Source organism: Siniperca chuatsi, linkage group LG10 (assembly GCF_020085105.1).
Source record: "Siniperca chuatsi isolate FFG_IHB_CAS linkage group LG10, ASM2008510v1, whole genome shotgun sequence".
In the NCBI taxonomy this organism is placed as follows: domain Eukaryota; kingdom Metazoa; phylum Chordata; class Actinopteri; order Centrarchiformes; family Sinipercidae; genus Siniperca; species Siniperca chuatsi.
Window position 1 is genome coordinate 2,798,146 of NC_058051.1, and position 17,988 is coordinate 2,816,133.

The following is a 17,988-nucleotide window of genomic DNA, read 5'->3' on the forward strand; positions in this document are numbered from 1 at the left end:
CATCTTTAAGAAAAAAAATTAACATTTTTGTCTGACCACCACACCTTGCAATCTGTGTATATACATATATATATATATATATATATGATTTGCAGGGGGAAAGACTTCTTGCTGTCTATTAAAACTAGTTAAAATTTTGCTGGACATTTTTGTTATAGATTAGAATCTTAATTTCAGTGGCATGTCGATGGCCATCATTTTAGCAATAGTTTCTACAGTCCTAAAGTGGTTAAAAAGTTAAATCCTTTCATACATCAGTGTATTTGCGTGCCAATGCACTGCTGTAAAAGTGATGTCACTGCAGTATTGATGGCTGGCTCACTTTCGTCCTCAACCCGGATTCATCTACAGTATCAGTTTAAGCCTTAAAAGGACATCAGACTTCCAGTGCCTGTAATCTTTCACAAAGTAATTAGGCTAGAGGTGTATTTAGAACATTTATAGCTGCTTTAAATCATTATAAATTGAATATATTTTGGTTGTGGACTGTTTGACAGACAAAACAAGCTATTTGGAGATGTGACCTTGGGCTCTGGGAACTTATGGGCATTTTTCACTATTTTTACATTTATAGACTAAACAATTATTGAATTCATAGTTAATATAATCATTAGTTGCAGCCCTAATTTCATCACTCCCTCCATCACACACACAATTGCTGGAATTCACCCAAAACTACAGCAGAGAGACTCAGTCAGAGTTTGAGTAACTACTACAAGTGTCATGTCCACTCTAACGTCTGCGAGTGTAAATACTTTCCCTCTCTGTGTCTCACATACACGCAGTCCTCCATCATTTCTCTGGCATATAGAGTGTCGGCCTTTCATGAGTCACCCTGCACACTTTGAATTCAACATGAGCTTGTTTACATTCTGACCAACATGGCAGGGTGGTCTGGCGCCAAGATCCAAGACACAGAGTCACAACGATAGAATGAACTAAACAGCAACAAAGTCATATTCATTTAAAATGTAATAATTAGAATAGTGATTCTCATTAGTTTCTTATTACAAAACCAGTCAAGATGAATGTGATCCTTTCACAGAGTAGAAAGGAGGTCATGGGCAATTATACAGGTTAGACAATGGATTTGTGTGTGTCTGTGTGTGTGTGTCTGTCTGTCAGTATCTCATGGCATAGAAAATGTCAATGAGCTTTTCTCCATTCATATGGAAAACCAATTGTGTTAAAAAGGGACACAGAGCGAAAAAGAGAAAGGAGGCGAGAGACAGGCTGAAGCCTATCTTTGTTAATTATTCGCTGGCTGCATCTTTCTTAAGGCCACATACAGGTTAGAAGAGGAAAATATCAGGAGGGTTTGATGTCTTTTTCACTTCTCCAGTTCTTTCTGTTAATGATATAATGATATAGAAATATATACAGACGGGGGACAAATTAAAGAAAAAACCTGAATAAAAGAGAGAACATATCAAATGCAGATGCGTCCATGCTCCAGGGCTCACTGAATGTTTTTGTGAGTATGAAAATAATGTGAATAAAATGCTACGGCCTTCACAGTCACCAGATATCAACCCACTTTCACACCGATGGATTTTGGACCACCATCACCATAACACCAAATATAATATACAGTAAACTTTCATCTTTATATCTATTTAGTGATGTCTGTGACTGTCTCTGATGCTATATGTTGTTATGTTTAAACTACATGTATCCAAGGCCAAATAACAAGGATATGTAAATACCTGAAAGAGTAAAACATGAAGCAATGACACAAAGTGACCTGGGCGATCTTTGAAGATAAGAGTGTTTCTATGTTACGGCTTTATCCGTGCAGTGTCTGTCCAAGAAAGAGTAAGTGCATGCACACCGCTTCTAAGAGCTTCTAAACCACACTGGCACTGAAATGAAAAGTGAATGAATTGTTCTGTGGGTACAAGTCTGTCAGCAACTGCAAATTCTCAAACAACAGCAATCAAGAGCAATGGAAGCCGAAAACAAAGTGAAATTTCGGCCAGATGAAATGATCATTTTGGAGGAAGTGGAGGCCAATAGTTTTATTCAGCAGATTTAAAGGCAGCCACACAAACAAAGATAAAATGAAAATGTGGCAGGATATTGAAAGAAAAAAATACACCCACGTGGGGGGGTAAGAAGGGATGGGAAAGAAATCAGGAAGAAATGGCGAGACTTAAGGTGGACTGGTAAATAAAAAAAAGCTTGTGAAAAAACACCATTAGGATATTGATGCACCAAAAAGGTGTTCCATGATGGTAGACGGGTTTAAGTTCTTCCATACTTGCTTCGCTATGTACTTGGTCAGTGAGTTTCAGTGTAATTTAGGGTTTCCTGTGGATTCCATTCCCTGGAAGTATCTCTAGTAAGGTCATTTTAACCGAGCACTAACAAATTAAATGACTAGATTTGTGTCTAGGTCTGTGCAGGCTGTTAACACTGCACTTCTGAGGCATGTGCCCAGCCCCACTGTGTTCCAAACAGGATGTGCCGACATCATGGAGATACAGGAGGCCTTCATCAAGAGGTATCACATCCCACAGGTCCTTGGAGTGGTTGATGATTCGGAGTCTCCAGCTCTCTGTTCCCTCAAAAAGTGAGCACCGTCAAGATGATTTGCTATAGGCCATTTTCACAGCAAACATTTTGACATGTCATAGTAGGAAAAGCAGAACCGAAATTAATAACAATAAGTGATGGCTGCATTCCATTTAGATTTAGCTTACTGGGGTATTTAAATGGAACAGAGCCATCGTTAACAGCATTTGTCCCAGCTGTGCATTTCCTGCTATGACAAGTCAAGATGTCTGCCTTGAAAAAGGATTCTCCAAAATTAAATTTAACACAGATTTATGTGGATTTACTACAAATCATTCAAATGAATGAGTTTGCCACAAACATTTGCCATTTTAAATGCTGGTGTGAATGTACCTTACAACTACGGCCCCTAATACACTAAATAACTACCTCTGACAAAGGTTTCTTCTGTTAAAGTCGCACTTGAACACACCAAAACGGTATCAGCTGTCAGCTGATGGCTGGGTGACGGACTGTCTTCGCCTATGATAAGATTAGTCAAATGGTTGCTAATAAGGACTGAATACTGCCACTGCTGGACATAATCCAGAAAGCTACAGGCAAGGGTCAGTCACTCCACAATGGCCCAACGGCACCAGACAGCCAATTACCAGCTTAGTGTGTCAGGGCCCTGAATGTGTTCATTTTGGCAGTGGAGTGGGAAAAACTTCAAGAGCGATCTGAAAACTGGCTGAGGAAATAGGACTCAAATGCAGACTAAAGAGATAGATGTTAGATAACGCAGTTTTTAGTTGTTCAAAACGCTGGCAAACCACACGCAAAGGGCTAAAGCACGCAGATGTCAAAAGCAGTGTGGGTCATCAGAACAGGCGGAAGGCAACATACATGACGTGTAGAGAACGAGTGTGATAGAGTCTGGTACTGATACCGGGGCTAATTACTAATGGGAAGCAGCTGTGCAGGCAGGTGATGAGGTCAGGCGGTGAGCGGGAGAGGGAAACTCAGCAGTGGACGAGTGAGGAAAGGCAGATGTGGAATGAGAGAAAATGATGTGAGCAGGTGATAGGATACACCTGGTACACCTGTACAGCCTGAACCCCCTTAAATCTGTGGTGTTTTCTCCCTTATTCTCCCTAGTAATTCAAACTGCCATTTTAAATAAAAAAAAGATTTAATCTTTTTCTTTGTCTCTTAACAGTTACAGTTATTTTGTGTGTGTTGTCACAGCTATCTCTTTTTCATTCACACTTTTTCATTGCCTTTAGTAAAACAGCAGCCCTCTGGATTACAAGTAGTAAATATCAGGGTGTGTGTGTATGGTGACAGAGTAACACTCCTGTAGAGGCTATGTTGTCTGTAAATCTTACATGTGATACAGTATCTCTCCCATTTTCTTGCTAACATTGCCAGAATGTCAGTTATGATGTATTTTCTTCCTGTGGGAGTATGGAGCAATTAATTCTGGCACCTGATCTAGTCACATTTTAGTCATTCAATTTTTAGTTTTAGTCTAGTTTTTGTGTTCATTGTCTGGGTTTCGCTTGAGACAAGCAGATAAATGTCAATTAACATTGCTGATATTCCTTACACCCAGGGTGCAAACTGCAGGGGAGCCTGGGGGAGCTTGGCTCCTCTTAATAAGACATGAGCTCCCCTGAAAACACCATTTGTGAAATTTTGGGGGGTATCTAAAATACTGACAATATGCTATTTTTGCCATGCATTTCTATTTTTCTGTATCTTCATCATCATGGATCATACAGTTCATCACTCTGCTGAGTATACTGTGCCCTGCTTTAGTTGGCTGTGTTGTATCATACTGTAATGTTTGGTTTTGATACCCGTGTGGAGGTTTGATGTGGTCATTTACTCATTATTATATATCAGATGTGCTGACATAAAGCAAGTAGGCCTACATATTTGCAGCTATTAATGTTTCTTTGCAACAAGAGTCACAGTCAGTCCTCTCTTTGAGGCAAGCGCAAAAGCAAGCAATGTTAATGTTGCGTACAACGTTACATTTACATCCACAGCCTTTGATAAAGATCTGTTAGCATCAGTGGCGGCTGGCTAATAGAGGGCGCTAGGGGGTTGCCTTCCATGAGCCACAAAAAAACCCTGTATTAATAATAACAATAAAAATAAATTAAACAAATTGTCAATATTTGTGTGTTTGAAATATGGAATGCACCCGGTAATTTGTGTAAAATATGATAGAAAATCATCTGCGCAACGCATGCTTTTCCTAAACGTCCCCTCCGCCTGTCTGCAGGTCTCAGCAGCTCTGGGGTGATGGAGAAATCGCCCACAGGAGGCGGGTCTGAGTAGCAGTTTAGCCAAAGCTATGAACGTATGACATAAAATTTTGCCAATCAGTGTCCTCAAATCTAATCTAAAAAGGGCGATTATTTTATCACCCCAAGTGATCACTCACCAAGTGAGCCACTGCTGTCAAGACCTTCTTTTATACGGTCTATGGTCAGGACCTCTACAGGTGCCATTTTAACTACATGACAATGGCAAGCACAATCACTAACTCACTCCTCCATGACCCAAGTCTAAAATCTCACCAGTGATGGGTAAAATCTGTCCTCCAAGATCCGTTTGAGAGGAGAACTTTTGAGCTTTTGAGTCGGCCTTGTGTGGGTATGACAAATCTCTAGAGGTTAGAGGTCAATTGATATTTACAAGGTTGTTTATGTTGTTACTTTTTGGTATTTCCTTCTGTTAACTGTTTTGTACTAGCTATCAGAGACCCCACAGTTTATTTTCATTTTTGTCCAAGAAAAGTGTTTTTCTTCATTAATTAACCCCTTCAACTCATTATGTGTGTTTTTTATCATTAATGTAATTAATTTAATTACCAGCATTGAAAAGACATGTTCCAAGAGCCACTGTGTCCCTATTGTTTGCTCGCTCTCCTCACCTCCCACATATTATTTAATTGAATCATAAAAAAAAAATCATTCTGCTTTACCACAATCAGAGGAAAGCACCATTACCTTTTTACCTCCCATTCTTACCTCTGTTTGGACCTCCCTCTGACTGTCAGTCTTTAACATGTGGATATATACCTTGGACCAAACCTCTGTCACTGCCATTAAACACATACAAATCCCCTGATGGACAGGAATGCGTGTTACAGCCCAAATGAAACCATTTAAAGCTTCAGCATGTCTGTCTATCTCAAGCTTTCTTTCTGTTATTTTCTTTCATTATTTCTGTGCTCTACCAACACACACGCACACACACACACGCACACAAACACACACCGATTACACATTCATGCAGAGTAAATAAGAGTTTTGAGCTCTGCTACGGATCAAATCTTTTCTCAATGAGACACTATGGTTCTCTGATGATTTCTTTGAGAGCTGTGTCAATAGACATATTTGTTGTCATTCACACACAATCATATCAAGTCATACTGATTGAAAAAACACATAAAATGATTTTCTTGACCGTTACACACTCATGTATATAAGCGTCAAGAAAAATCAGGGTCACTTTTATAGATGCCTATGTAGAAGTGTGCTTGTCTTTGCATATAACAATCATAATGTTAATCCAGCTGCTAGGAAAAATGTGCTCCTGTCTAACCCCCATGAAATAGACTGACAGTTGCTGCCACACTAGAGCTTGCAGAAACACATTATTAGAAAAAATCCTGGCTCCTTCATGTCAGCAGTACAGAGAAAGTACTTCCTTCTATTTAATTCAAGAAAAACTCATAACTGAATGAATGTAAGTAAGTAAATTCATGAGCAAATCTCATAAGGCCTGAGAGATGCCAGAGGGAAAACATGGGTCTGTGGTTCACAGTAGTAGCAGTGGTAAGGGCTTTAATATATATATATATATATATATATATATATATATATATATATATAGCAAATTGATAACACTTATGTCTCATGTCTGTATGTAAATATGAATCTACCACCAGCAGCCGGCTAACTTTAGCAAAAAGACTGAAAACTGGAAAACTAGCTAGCTTGGCTCTATCTAAAAGTAATAAAATCTGACACACATTACATCTCCGTAAAAAAAAAAGTGTTTAAAAAAGTGTTAAAATGACAAATTGCTGTTTTACAGAGTGTTATGTGCCGAACTATTTAGGAGGAGGTGAAGCGTATTTACTTTAGACAACCATGCTCATTCTTCTTGCATACGCCCCTGCTCAGCACTGTATCTTTGCCTGTCAATGCACCACTAACTGCCTCCCAGCAATTTAACGCTCCCCATCTCTCCAGCCTCCTTCCATATTAACATCTAAGAGTGAATTTGAAATGTTTATTAATTAGAGTTTATGTTTATTTTATTGCTGTGTATGCCAGGCTTGAACCTTTGAGGTTTGCGTGTCTGTCATGTGTCCACACAGATTGTTCTTGTTCAGCATTTCCTCCAGATGACTGCATTGCGTCGGCATTTGGTAAGGCTTGTAATTTCATGACCATCATTGATGACTTGCTCCCTCAGCCCTCGAAGGACCAATCTCACGAAGTTCACTTGAGTTTTCCAGAGGAATGGAACGACACTTGTCATGGTGGCAGGGATTCCCCCGAGGGTAAGTCAACGGGGGCATGTTGAACGATGACTGAAACGCAGCCATGGTTTGCTCCTCTTGCAGGTTTGTGTAATTGGTAGGCTGGGCTGTCCACTTGGGCTGACTGGAGCACTTAGGCCCAATGCTCCCAGTCACTATATAAAAGCAGCCACCTTAGGCCTGCGGAAGAGATGCTCTCCATGCACTTTGTTTGGTTTCTTTATCATTTCTCCCACCAGCACACCATACTTAAACACATCCACTCACTTACACCACTGCTTTTAAAGCCATCCACATCTCATCTCTTTTGCAATTCAATTTATGTTCTTGTAAATAAACCATTTAATTTAAGTGCATCGTTGGTGTGTCTTCCTTTTTTTCCATGGTCCTTTAAGCCATGAGTGTTCAGATTGAACTAAAATAATTTGCCCTTGAATTACCCACCTATTGAGGCCAGAGGCACATAATGCAAGGCATTGTCCTGTTCTGTCCTATTTTCTTGAATTTTTAGGCAGAGGTACACCAAATACACCTCAGAAAATCAAATAAACCCCTTCATGCTTCTGCTATGGAACATCACTACCTGTTAACAGGGAAGCCAGCTCGCTTATTTATTTATTTTTTTTTAAACTTCATCAAACTATCTTAACTTATCTTAAAAACTTCTCTTCACTTTAGCCTTTAATTGACTTTAATTGACTTTCCTGATACAAGCCATAAACTCTGCACTAAACTAAATGCAGTAGTTCATTGCACTGCTGCACTACTTTTAAAATTCTGTATTCTATTTTATAGTTAACTTTTTTATTTTTACTATTATCAAGAGGGTTTTATTTTCCACTAATTATGGCGTTCTATCCCTGTTTATGTTCATTTTGTGTATTTCACGTGAAGCAATTTCTTGCGTGAAAGGTGCTATACAAATAGTTGTTATTCATCAGTGTCATAGCTATGCAATAAATACTTAAATAGCACAGGTGCATAGGTTTAAGATAATAGGCACTGCTGCTAGAAAACCATTTAAAAAAATTGCATTATCACCTTTTTTTACCATGGAGAAAGGTAGCGACACTGCATAAAAGGATGTGTGAGGTTTACAATATACCAAGACTAAGTCCGATACATGAAACCACATATCCGAATACTGACGACATGCCAAAATGACAAATAGAAAATGCACTGTATGTTACCCATCATTCAGCCTATAGCTCCGGTACTTACATTAAAGACATTATGTAGAATTTCTTTGATTATAGCATTTTTCAAATTATTCTGATGGCACAAAGAGTGAAATTGTGCTGTGGAAAAGGTCTGTTCAGCTTTTGTTTCACTCCAGACATTTTGACTTTTCAAACACATGTAACATAATTAACGGTTGTCATTAATGTTGTTAGTTCCACTGGTACTTTTTATGCTGTGGTAGGTTAAAGTGTGTGTGTGTGTGTGTGTGTGTGTGTGTGTGTGTGTGTGTGTACACTATAGACATCAGAGGTGGAGCCGTTAATTAAAAATATTTTCATTTGAAAGAATTAACCACAAAGGCAGCAATTACAGAAAGACTAACAGCTTGTTTTTTTCTTTCAAACTGGACATAAGAGTTGATTTACAACAAGCTGTAAACACAATATTGACATAGTATCTTCTTATAAAACTGATACGGTGAAATAGTGCTGGGAAGTTTGAGTTTAATGTTGCGTTGGTATACCCAAGTCCGGACTTCTCATTTGGTCTGACCAAGGCAAACTTCTGGTCCGGTTTTGGTTCACACTGACTTTTTACAAATGAACCAAGAGGGGTAAACATGAAGTTATACAGACTGACAGGTTGATTGGACAGTTTTTAATTTGGTATTTGTAACATATAAAAGCTGAGCAGGCAGCAAGAGCCTTTGCCAGTGTCAGACTTAGTGTGAGCATATGGCTATTTCCTGGAGGCAGTATGTACCAGGGCAGACCTGATATGTATCAAACTCGACCATCGAGTTGATCGACTTGCTCATCGATAGACCTGTTAGATACACCTGTTCTTGATTGTATTGACACTGATGGAGACAAGACAGACAAAATGCTTTGTCTTCTATGGATAAAGTCACTTCTCATTGATTGTGACCCTCACCTGTCAGCATTAGTAAAAATAGATATAGGTACCGAACCAGTACTACCAAGCATGGTGGAAATTCTTCGTCTGTGCGTACCATAGTGACCAATCATGATCCGGAACTACAGTATAGGTTTGAGTTTACAGTCCATCGAGCAAATCATCAGGAGTGCACAACCATGGATTACTATATTCTGAGGATCCACTGGACACAGCAGCTTGTGACCTTTTTTTTTTTTTAATTCTCTCCACTCTACATCACTGAGCTCCCTCTGGACCAACTATTCCAACACACTCTCACATCATAACCTCATTCACAAAATAAAGTGTTTCTGGGGGTAAAACAAGTGCATTCACTGTCTCCTTCCTTTCAGTCACTCTAAAACGTTCTGCCTGAAGTTTTTGATTTTTGGAATTGAACTGTAGAAAGGATTGTCACTACAACAAACAACATGATGTAGTTGAGCATATTGCTGGGGATTTTTTTTTGGTTAATTTTCAGTGGTGTAACAGGAAAAAGCTCAGCGTGAGTTCTGACTGTAGCGGGAATTTCCTCTTAATGCTATCGTTCAAAGTGGCTAGACATAGTAAGTCAGAATCAATATATCAAAGTCACCAGGCTATTACCCTTGACTGTTTCAACACAAAAACACAGATACAGATGAGAGACATACAACAGCTGATTGGTCGCTAAACTCGTCCCCTGAACAGTGATTGTCCATTCATAGCTTAGCAATCCGTAACTTGGCACGGCAGGCCTCTCAAGCTTTAGATTGCTCCACATGCTGAAGGAGCGTGCATTGGGCTTTAAAAGCGGCACTTGGCATTTAAAGGGGTTTGTAGAGTAGTGTCTGTCTTTTTTGGCCTTTCCAAAACCAAAAACGCAAGAACAAGTGCAAGGAATGGATTAAACATTGTGTTTATCTGCTCCAAAATTAGTGGCAATCACTAGCATGTCCAGCTACCTAGCTTATAACAAGCGTTAACTTTAAGGCCAATGAGCTTATTATTACATTAGTTTGTGGGGTTACAGGTTATGTTTAAAAAAATTGCAAGTAGCACATCCACTGTTTAGTATTAGATATTAGGTACAGTATAGCCATGAAGTGCATATTTCAGACTGCTTTTACAGGATTCTATTTTTAAAATTAGTCACTATTAGTCAGTATTTTGAACTAAGTCATGGCGTTAACATTAGCTTAATTATCTAGCTGGCTACAGCTGGCTAGAAATGAGCCTGCTCTTTTTTTCACCTATCCTACGTTGAAAACCTCAAATTACGTTTAAATTTAAATTAATGACTCTTTTCAATCAAGCCCACTAACCGCCTGCTGTGTTCCCTCTTACTGAGGGAACATTGTGTCATTGTGCAGTCCTATCCAGGTCTTGAAGGTCAACTTGAACATCATGGTGGGGGATGGAAGAAAGGGACCTGACGAGAAGAATAGTAGGGGGTCAGGTAAAGGTGGAGAGTATGAGGAAGATAAGGAGGGAGATGAAGAGTAAAAAGAGAAAAACCTGTTATGAGAAAGGAACAAGAAGTGCAGTGAGAAGTAACAGAGCTTTGAGGGAGAAGCAAGCTTGTAGAATTCCACACAAACATTTTGTTGCCGTTGCCTTTTTTCTTTTAGGCTTCTTCCAGCTTTGGTGACAACAAAAAAATGACTGTTATTTATTTTATTTCCCACCAGCATCAGGTGAAATGACTTGGCAGCAGGGGAGGCTTCTCAGAGAGGACATTATTTCTTCCCAGTTAATATGAATTTGGGGGGATGGTCATTATTAAATTCAGCAGTGGAAAGGCATTAGCAAAATATTATATTTCCCTAACACATCACCTCAAAGCTGACCATTTGAATTTTTGTTAATTAGCCCTCTCAAACACTTAGAATTAAAGTTGTTTTGCAAGTATTAAGGGATAAAGAGCAGAATAATGGCGAAATTGTTTTAAAATGTGCTTTTCAGTGACTTTTTTTGCACTGCAAAGGAAATGTAACAGGCTCTGAGGAAATGGGCATGCCACATTAAACCTCATAAAACTAATGAACACAAAAAAGGCTTAAGTAAATGGAACAGAAAGAAAAACATAATCGTCCGGCACCACATTTTTTCTTTAATATAATATTTTAATTTCAGTTATGATAACAACAACCACAAATGTTATGTTTTATGGAAGATGCTCCCCCCTCTACTGATGCTTAACCAGAGTGTGAAGGCTTCCGATGTGAGACAACAAGCATGAAGCATCACGGTGACTAACAGATCATTTCACCGTCACAATGAAGCACCGACCTTCTCCTACTTCTGTCCAGCTCCTGATGAAAAGAACACTGAAGAGTAAAAATCCTCTGATGCTTAATTATGTAGGCCCAGTTACTCTACTTTACTCTGCTTTATATGCATCCAGCCTGCAAAGGCCTTTATGTTAGCATGTTGATTTTGTCAAGATAATTGTATCTGCCAAGTCTTAAAATGTACATGCACATCTGCAAAACAGATTGTAAAACACATCAAAATTAAATGAAATAATTTTTAATGTTTGTGTTGTATTTTTCAGTGCCAATACAACTTTTTCCATTACAAATGTTTCAATGTCAATGTTTCCTTTTTCAATGCCATATTTCAAAGTCACTGTCCTGGCTCCATAAAAGACAATGTGAATGTGAAAACAAATTGGAAGGGAGTGGAAGGGTCACTTCAGCATCATGGACCACTAATAACTTTCTGTGAGCTGTCACATTTCACCCAATATCTCTTGTCATTTTCACTTTCCATTTTCTTTACCACCTCTTGGTACATTGGTAGTTGATGCCACACACCAATTTGAACAACTTTTGAACCATGAAATTGGATGATCACAGACAGGTTAAGGTTTCCCTCTTGCGTAACATTTATCAGTTTATCAGCCTACCTGCTGTTTAATTTATTCTGCGCTCCAGCTGTCATGTAAACAAGAAACATTGTTTAGACTTGCCAACCAAATATCAAACTTTTTTCCATGCGGAGGGAACGCAGCATCGAGCCATCAACTAAAAATCAGAGGGGATGAGAAATTGAGACCTCAGGAGCGAGAACAAAGAAACCAGAGAAACCTGTCAGTCTGCTCATTACAGAGCTAACCAATGCTGACAGCCTGGTGGTAGCCTCGTAGTTACATCGCTGTATGAACAGAACCAGGCAGCAGGTATACCAATAAGAAAATACAAAACAGAGAGGGTCATAAACAAGTTGACCTCTTTTAAGCCTACAAGCAGACTTACATTATTGTTATTTTATTCTTTCAGTGCCACCACTCCAGTACTTCTTTTTACTATTTTTCTTCTATTTCTACAACTTCCATTCATCCTTATTCAAGTATAAACCCCTCGACAACTAGTAATCAACTAGCTACCAATTTGAAGTTATCCTGCTTTTCAGCAAAGCAACACCAGCTCTGTCTGAGCGGGATATTTTGGTATTCTGGCCACACTTAAAGTGGCAAAAGAGAAGAAGAGCTTGATGGTTATGAGGGAAAATGAGCGGTCAAAAAAAATTTGGAGAAAAATCATACCAGAAAGGACATTACAATGAAAATGTGGCTTGATGTGAAGAGGTTGAAGAAAGAGGAATCAAGGGATTTGTTCAGTGGACGGAGGGACAGAAGGAAAGATGATTGAGTATGAGGGAGGCGTTTTTCTGTATGTTTACGGTGAGAGAGTTTATCAAGACAACTGAAGTGTGTCCTCTGAGCCATTAATGGAAAATTGTAATTTGTCAAACTGTACAGATGCACTACAATATGTGCAAACCTTTAGGAAGGCTGGAATGAATATAACATAAACTAAAGGATACAATGTTGTGCAGACAGACAGATTACAGTAGAAATGTTTTGTGTGTGACCCTGTTTTACATCCTGTGTGTGTGTGTGTGTGTGTGTGTCATTATAGCTTATGACATTTGGTAAGGTTGTACAACACTGTACAAAAAGATGATGAAAAGTAAATGGAGAAAGAAAAATAAAGAGGGGAACAATGAACATAAGGAAGGAGAGAATGAGGGAGGGTGGGATGGAAAGAACATAAGTTGGCTGGCTATACTTTACTCTACTAGCATAGCCTGTATCTCACACTCATTAATTGTGTGTAATTCATCAATTTATTTAAATTGGGAGGCTACCAAAATGTATAACAAATATCTGCAATAATATTCAAATCATGCAATCAATGTTAAAACTAAAATAAACTTATATTGTTATCCTGTTTCATTTGGGTTTTCTGTAGTGATGGGCGGATGAAGCCTTGTGAAGCTTTGGGGGGGTTTTCTGTCTGTGCCGAAAAAGATTTTAAGCTTCGGGGCTTCATTCTCAGCAAGAACAGTGACATCTGGTGGCATACAGAAATTAAAGCAGCCATTCAACAGCAGCACTGGCACAACACCTCATGGTACGTGTCCACAGGATCCATCATTTCCATGCTTCCCATTCATTGTCTATGTAAGCAGCCGTGCAATGCATTCTGGTAGCGTCACATTTGCCAGGCTACTTCATTTGCAAAATCCCGAGAGCACTGAACGCAGCATCCCAGCTCCTGATCTACAGCAGCGCTGCAAAGGCCTGTTAGATCTCAGCAATAAAGTTTAGCGCCAGCGGCGATTGCACAAAGCCTGCCAGCTGACTTTAACGGCAAGCTGTTAACTCTGTGAGGACAAACAAGCTGAGCTTCCTCCGATCTCTACAAACAGACACTGCACAGCAAAAAACTCTTCTTCAACGGAGCCACCATTCTCCCACGCCTCTCTGACACACAGCTGTGTGCCAGGGCCTGGGTGCAGATATTTTCCAGTTCCAATGATTTTTTATCCATAAGGTTCAACATGAGCAAAAGTAAATATGCTTAACATTAAGTTGGTTAATGCTAGCTACTATATTATGGACTCCATCTATGGTCATGCCAGTGACTTTTTCTGTGATTCCCCTCTGCCATTTCCTTTTTAGCAGCTTCAGCTAAGTGAGCTGCTGTATGAGTCAGTGGAAATGTTTGTACCCCTAAAAGAAGCTCCAAGTTTTCAGTTATGAAGTGGCATGTAACAGCAAGATAGGCATCCATGTTAATGGACGTCCAAACGTCAGCAGTCAAACTAATGGCAGAGCCCTGTCATGGCCTTCTCTCTGGTTGTTTTATATCTTGCCTCCACCAGAGCACTGTGTATTGGTTTCCTGTTTCAGGGAAGGACTACTGCATTTTACACAATGTTTGAGATTACACCTCCCTGATCTGGATCATTAACCATTTTTTGTTGTTGTTTTTTTTTTTGTTGCTAATGCTAACTACACAGCCTTCCAAACTGCTGTTGTAAACAAACCACTGTCGATCTGGAAAAATGTAAAATCATCACTTCCTATAGTCAAAAATTGCATTTCATTTATTTTCAGGACAGAGGTGGCAAACACCTGGTATTTAGAAGAGCAATAAGAGCTTGGTATAATTTAGTGTAGGTTGGTTGATTCACTGTTGTGTTTACAAAACTAAAAGAAAGGGCAAACATTAAATCATAAAAATCACAGATCATTACTTCAAAAGTAAAAAAAAATAGATGCAGTAAAATTTCTTCTCAAAAAGTTTTTGAGATTTGTGAATAAACAGACCTTGCACAACATCAGACAGATACAAGGACCAGAGGGAAGACAACATCTTTTGTCATAGAGAACAAAGACAACACACACATGCTTAAGGAAACCACCCAGCAGAGTACTTTACATGCACTCAGCAAGTTAAGACTCAAACTGAAAATGAAAACTTCAAAGCAAGGGAAACTTCAAAGTAAGAAAATAGGCTCTTTCACGCCACATGCTAAAGTCCATGCTAAATTGTGCCTCCTCATGTCTAATTCTTTTTTTGGGGAAGTACTGTAGTTACTGTGAACTGAGGTATCTTATCATGTAGCACCATCACCAGGTTAAATTTGATGTGTCTTATGCCTTGATCTTTAACTAAATAAACTGCAAAAAATAACATTCCCATTCGCTTCAGGTGTGCTTTGTGTTTAGTGAAAGCAGCCAATGAGGTGTGTTCAGTGTTAGGTAATCTGTGTTTCATGTGTTGATTTGATTTGTGTCAACAGTAGTTTGCAGGTAAGTCATTTTTGTTTTCATTAGTGTCTGAGATTAAAACGGAGATAAATGCTTAATAAGGATAAATATTGTATTTCTTTGCGATTTCATATTAGTACAGTAAATCTTCTTTTCCTTTCGGCTGTTCCCTTTCAGGGGTCGCCACATCATGTGCCTCCATCTAACCCTGTCCTCTGCATCCTCTTCACTCATGTCCTCTCTCACTACATCCATAAATCTCCTCTTTGGTCTTCCTCTAGACCTCCTGCCTGGCAGCTCCAACCTCAGCATCCTTCTACCAATATATTCACAGTCTCTCCTCTGAACATGTCCAAACCACCTCAATCTGGCCTCTCTGACTTTATCTCCGAAACATCTAACATGAGCTGTCCCTCTGATGTCCTCATTCCTCATCCTGTCCGTCCTCGTCACTCCCAAAGAGAACCTCAGCATCTTAAGCTCTGCTACCTCCAGCTCTGCCTCTTGTCTTTTCTTCAGTGCCGCTGTCTCTAAGCTGTACAACATCGCTGGTCTCACCGCCGTCTCCAACACCTTTCCTTTCATTCTTGCTGATACTCTTTTATCACACAACACACCTGAATTTATATTAGTACAGTGAATGTACTTACATTTAAATGAATGCTGAACATTCAACACAGTATAGTCACAAAATACATTTTTTGGATTCGTGTACATGGACACAAATTTTCCATTTTTTTCAGTTGGAAGTATCGTTTGTGCCTGCACCGCAGGTTGGTTTTTGTTTGCTGTCAAGTTAGCAATAATAAATATGCAACATCTGGTTAGACTGTCAAAATAAAGCATGCTGAGAAACATTTCAGCTGACAATCGCAGTTTGGTTAGGTTTAGGCACCAAAACTACTTGGTTAGGTTTAGGAAAAGATCCTGATTAGGGTTAGAATAAATACTTCCTTAAAACAATCAACTCTGACTATTGGCTTCACACGAGAAACAAACCCCAGTCTCCCGTGTGAAAGTCCTGTTTCGTTATTTATACTACGCTCGTCCTTTGAAAGTGTGAGTGTCACAAAAAAAAAAAAGTGAAAATTTATACACAAATCTATAGATAAAATTTTGTGACTATTTCATGAACTGCTGTGATACTGGGTTGGAACATTAGCTGTTTACTAGATTTAGAGGTATATTTAAGTGTAGAGTTATGCCAACAATGTGTTAATTATAAGGTCAAGATTTGAAGTTAATTCTCGTTTGTGTTCATTTATTTTTCATTGTGATGGGACAATTCTGGGCAATCCTGATCTGGTGAACTTAGTACAAAACATCAGTCAAAAACCAAAGAACTGTAATGGCTCAGCAGAGAAACAGGTTTGAACCCAGATGCATGACTCAGAGACTCAGGTAAAAAGTTCACATTTACTCGTAGAGATCAGGCAAAAGTTCAAAATCCAGGCAGACAGATAAAACAGAGGGGCAAAGGTCCAATAGGCAGGCAAGTGGATCAAGTTGGCAAGTCAGACAGGCAGAACAGAATGCTGGAAAGCTAAGGTCGTCAGATACCAACGTTTTGTCACGTCCCTTGGCATCTCATACAGATGCACAAGGTACCCTTTAGCATTCATCTGAAATTAACCTGACCGCGGTGCTATAAGACGCTGTGAGCATCAGTCCCATTGGAGAATCGAGGATCCGCCGCCTGGAAGTATTTTCCTCACTGTTAATTCCCATGTTTTCAAAAACACAAAGGTGTCCATGATAATTCAACACAATAGGTTAATGTTACAAGAGGGAGAGGAATTCAGCCCATCACTAAACCTGAAGTGGAAAACGTTATATAATAAAGTACTTATTGTACAATGAATTTACAGTCATGATCAGCCAGACATAGTGTGCCACATAGGTTTCTACATAAGCGTTTTTGGCATGAAATGCTCCCTGATCCAGGGGAAAACTTTTTTTCTCTTCCCATTGACTGTTTTCAGTGTCAGCTGGTGACATCATGCAGAAGCTGTAAACTACGGAGGTTCGACTCCTGTTTTGGCTAAAATATCTGAAATAAAACAACATCTTCACTTTTTTAATAACACAGATCATCTCGATTAAGGTAGGTTAATTGATAACTCTAAATTGCCCGTATTGAATGAATGTGAGAGTGAATGGTTGTCTGTCCTTGTCTGTGTCTGTGTTAGCCCTGCGACGAGTTGGCCACTGTCCAGGGTGTACCCTGCCTAAGGCCCAAAGTCACTGGGATAGGCTCCAGTCACCCGCGACCCCTAACGGGACCAAGCGGTAGAAAATGGATGGATGGATGGATCTAGATTAAGTGTAATTACTAGTTTGGCTGTGGTAGATATTTGATACATTTAGGAGATATATCTTTTAACGACCCTATTTACAACACTACTTTGAAAACTGGAAGAACTACAACTGTGGTGCTGATTTGTATCAAACTGCATGGCGGGCCTCTCGGCAATTGTTGATTTTAGGAAATATTTATTATGGTACACAGATTCTGGACCCAAAAGCACGACTCAACAACAGAGAGCTGAAGTGGTTAGTTTCGGTTTATTGTATGAACAAGTTCTCAGTGTGTTTGATTAGTATAGTTACTTCTAGTTTCTGGATTTAATCCTGCAATCCAACCACAGAGATCTTTCTCTCCGAAGAAGCCCTCAAAAGCCTTACCCATTATAGGATTCAGCTGAAGCCAGAAGAACTCCTGGTGGCTAAAAGTTTCATCAAGAGAAGGATGGAGAAGGAGACA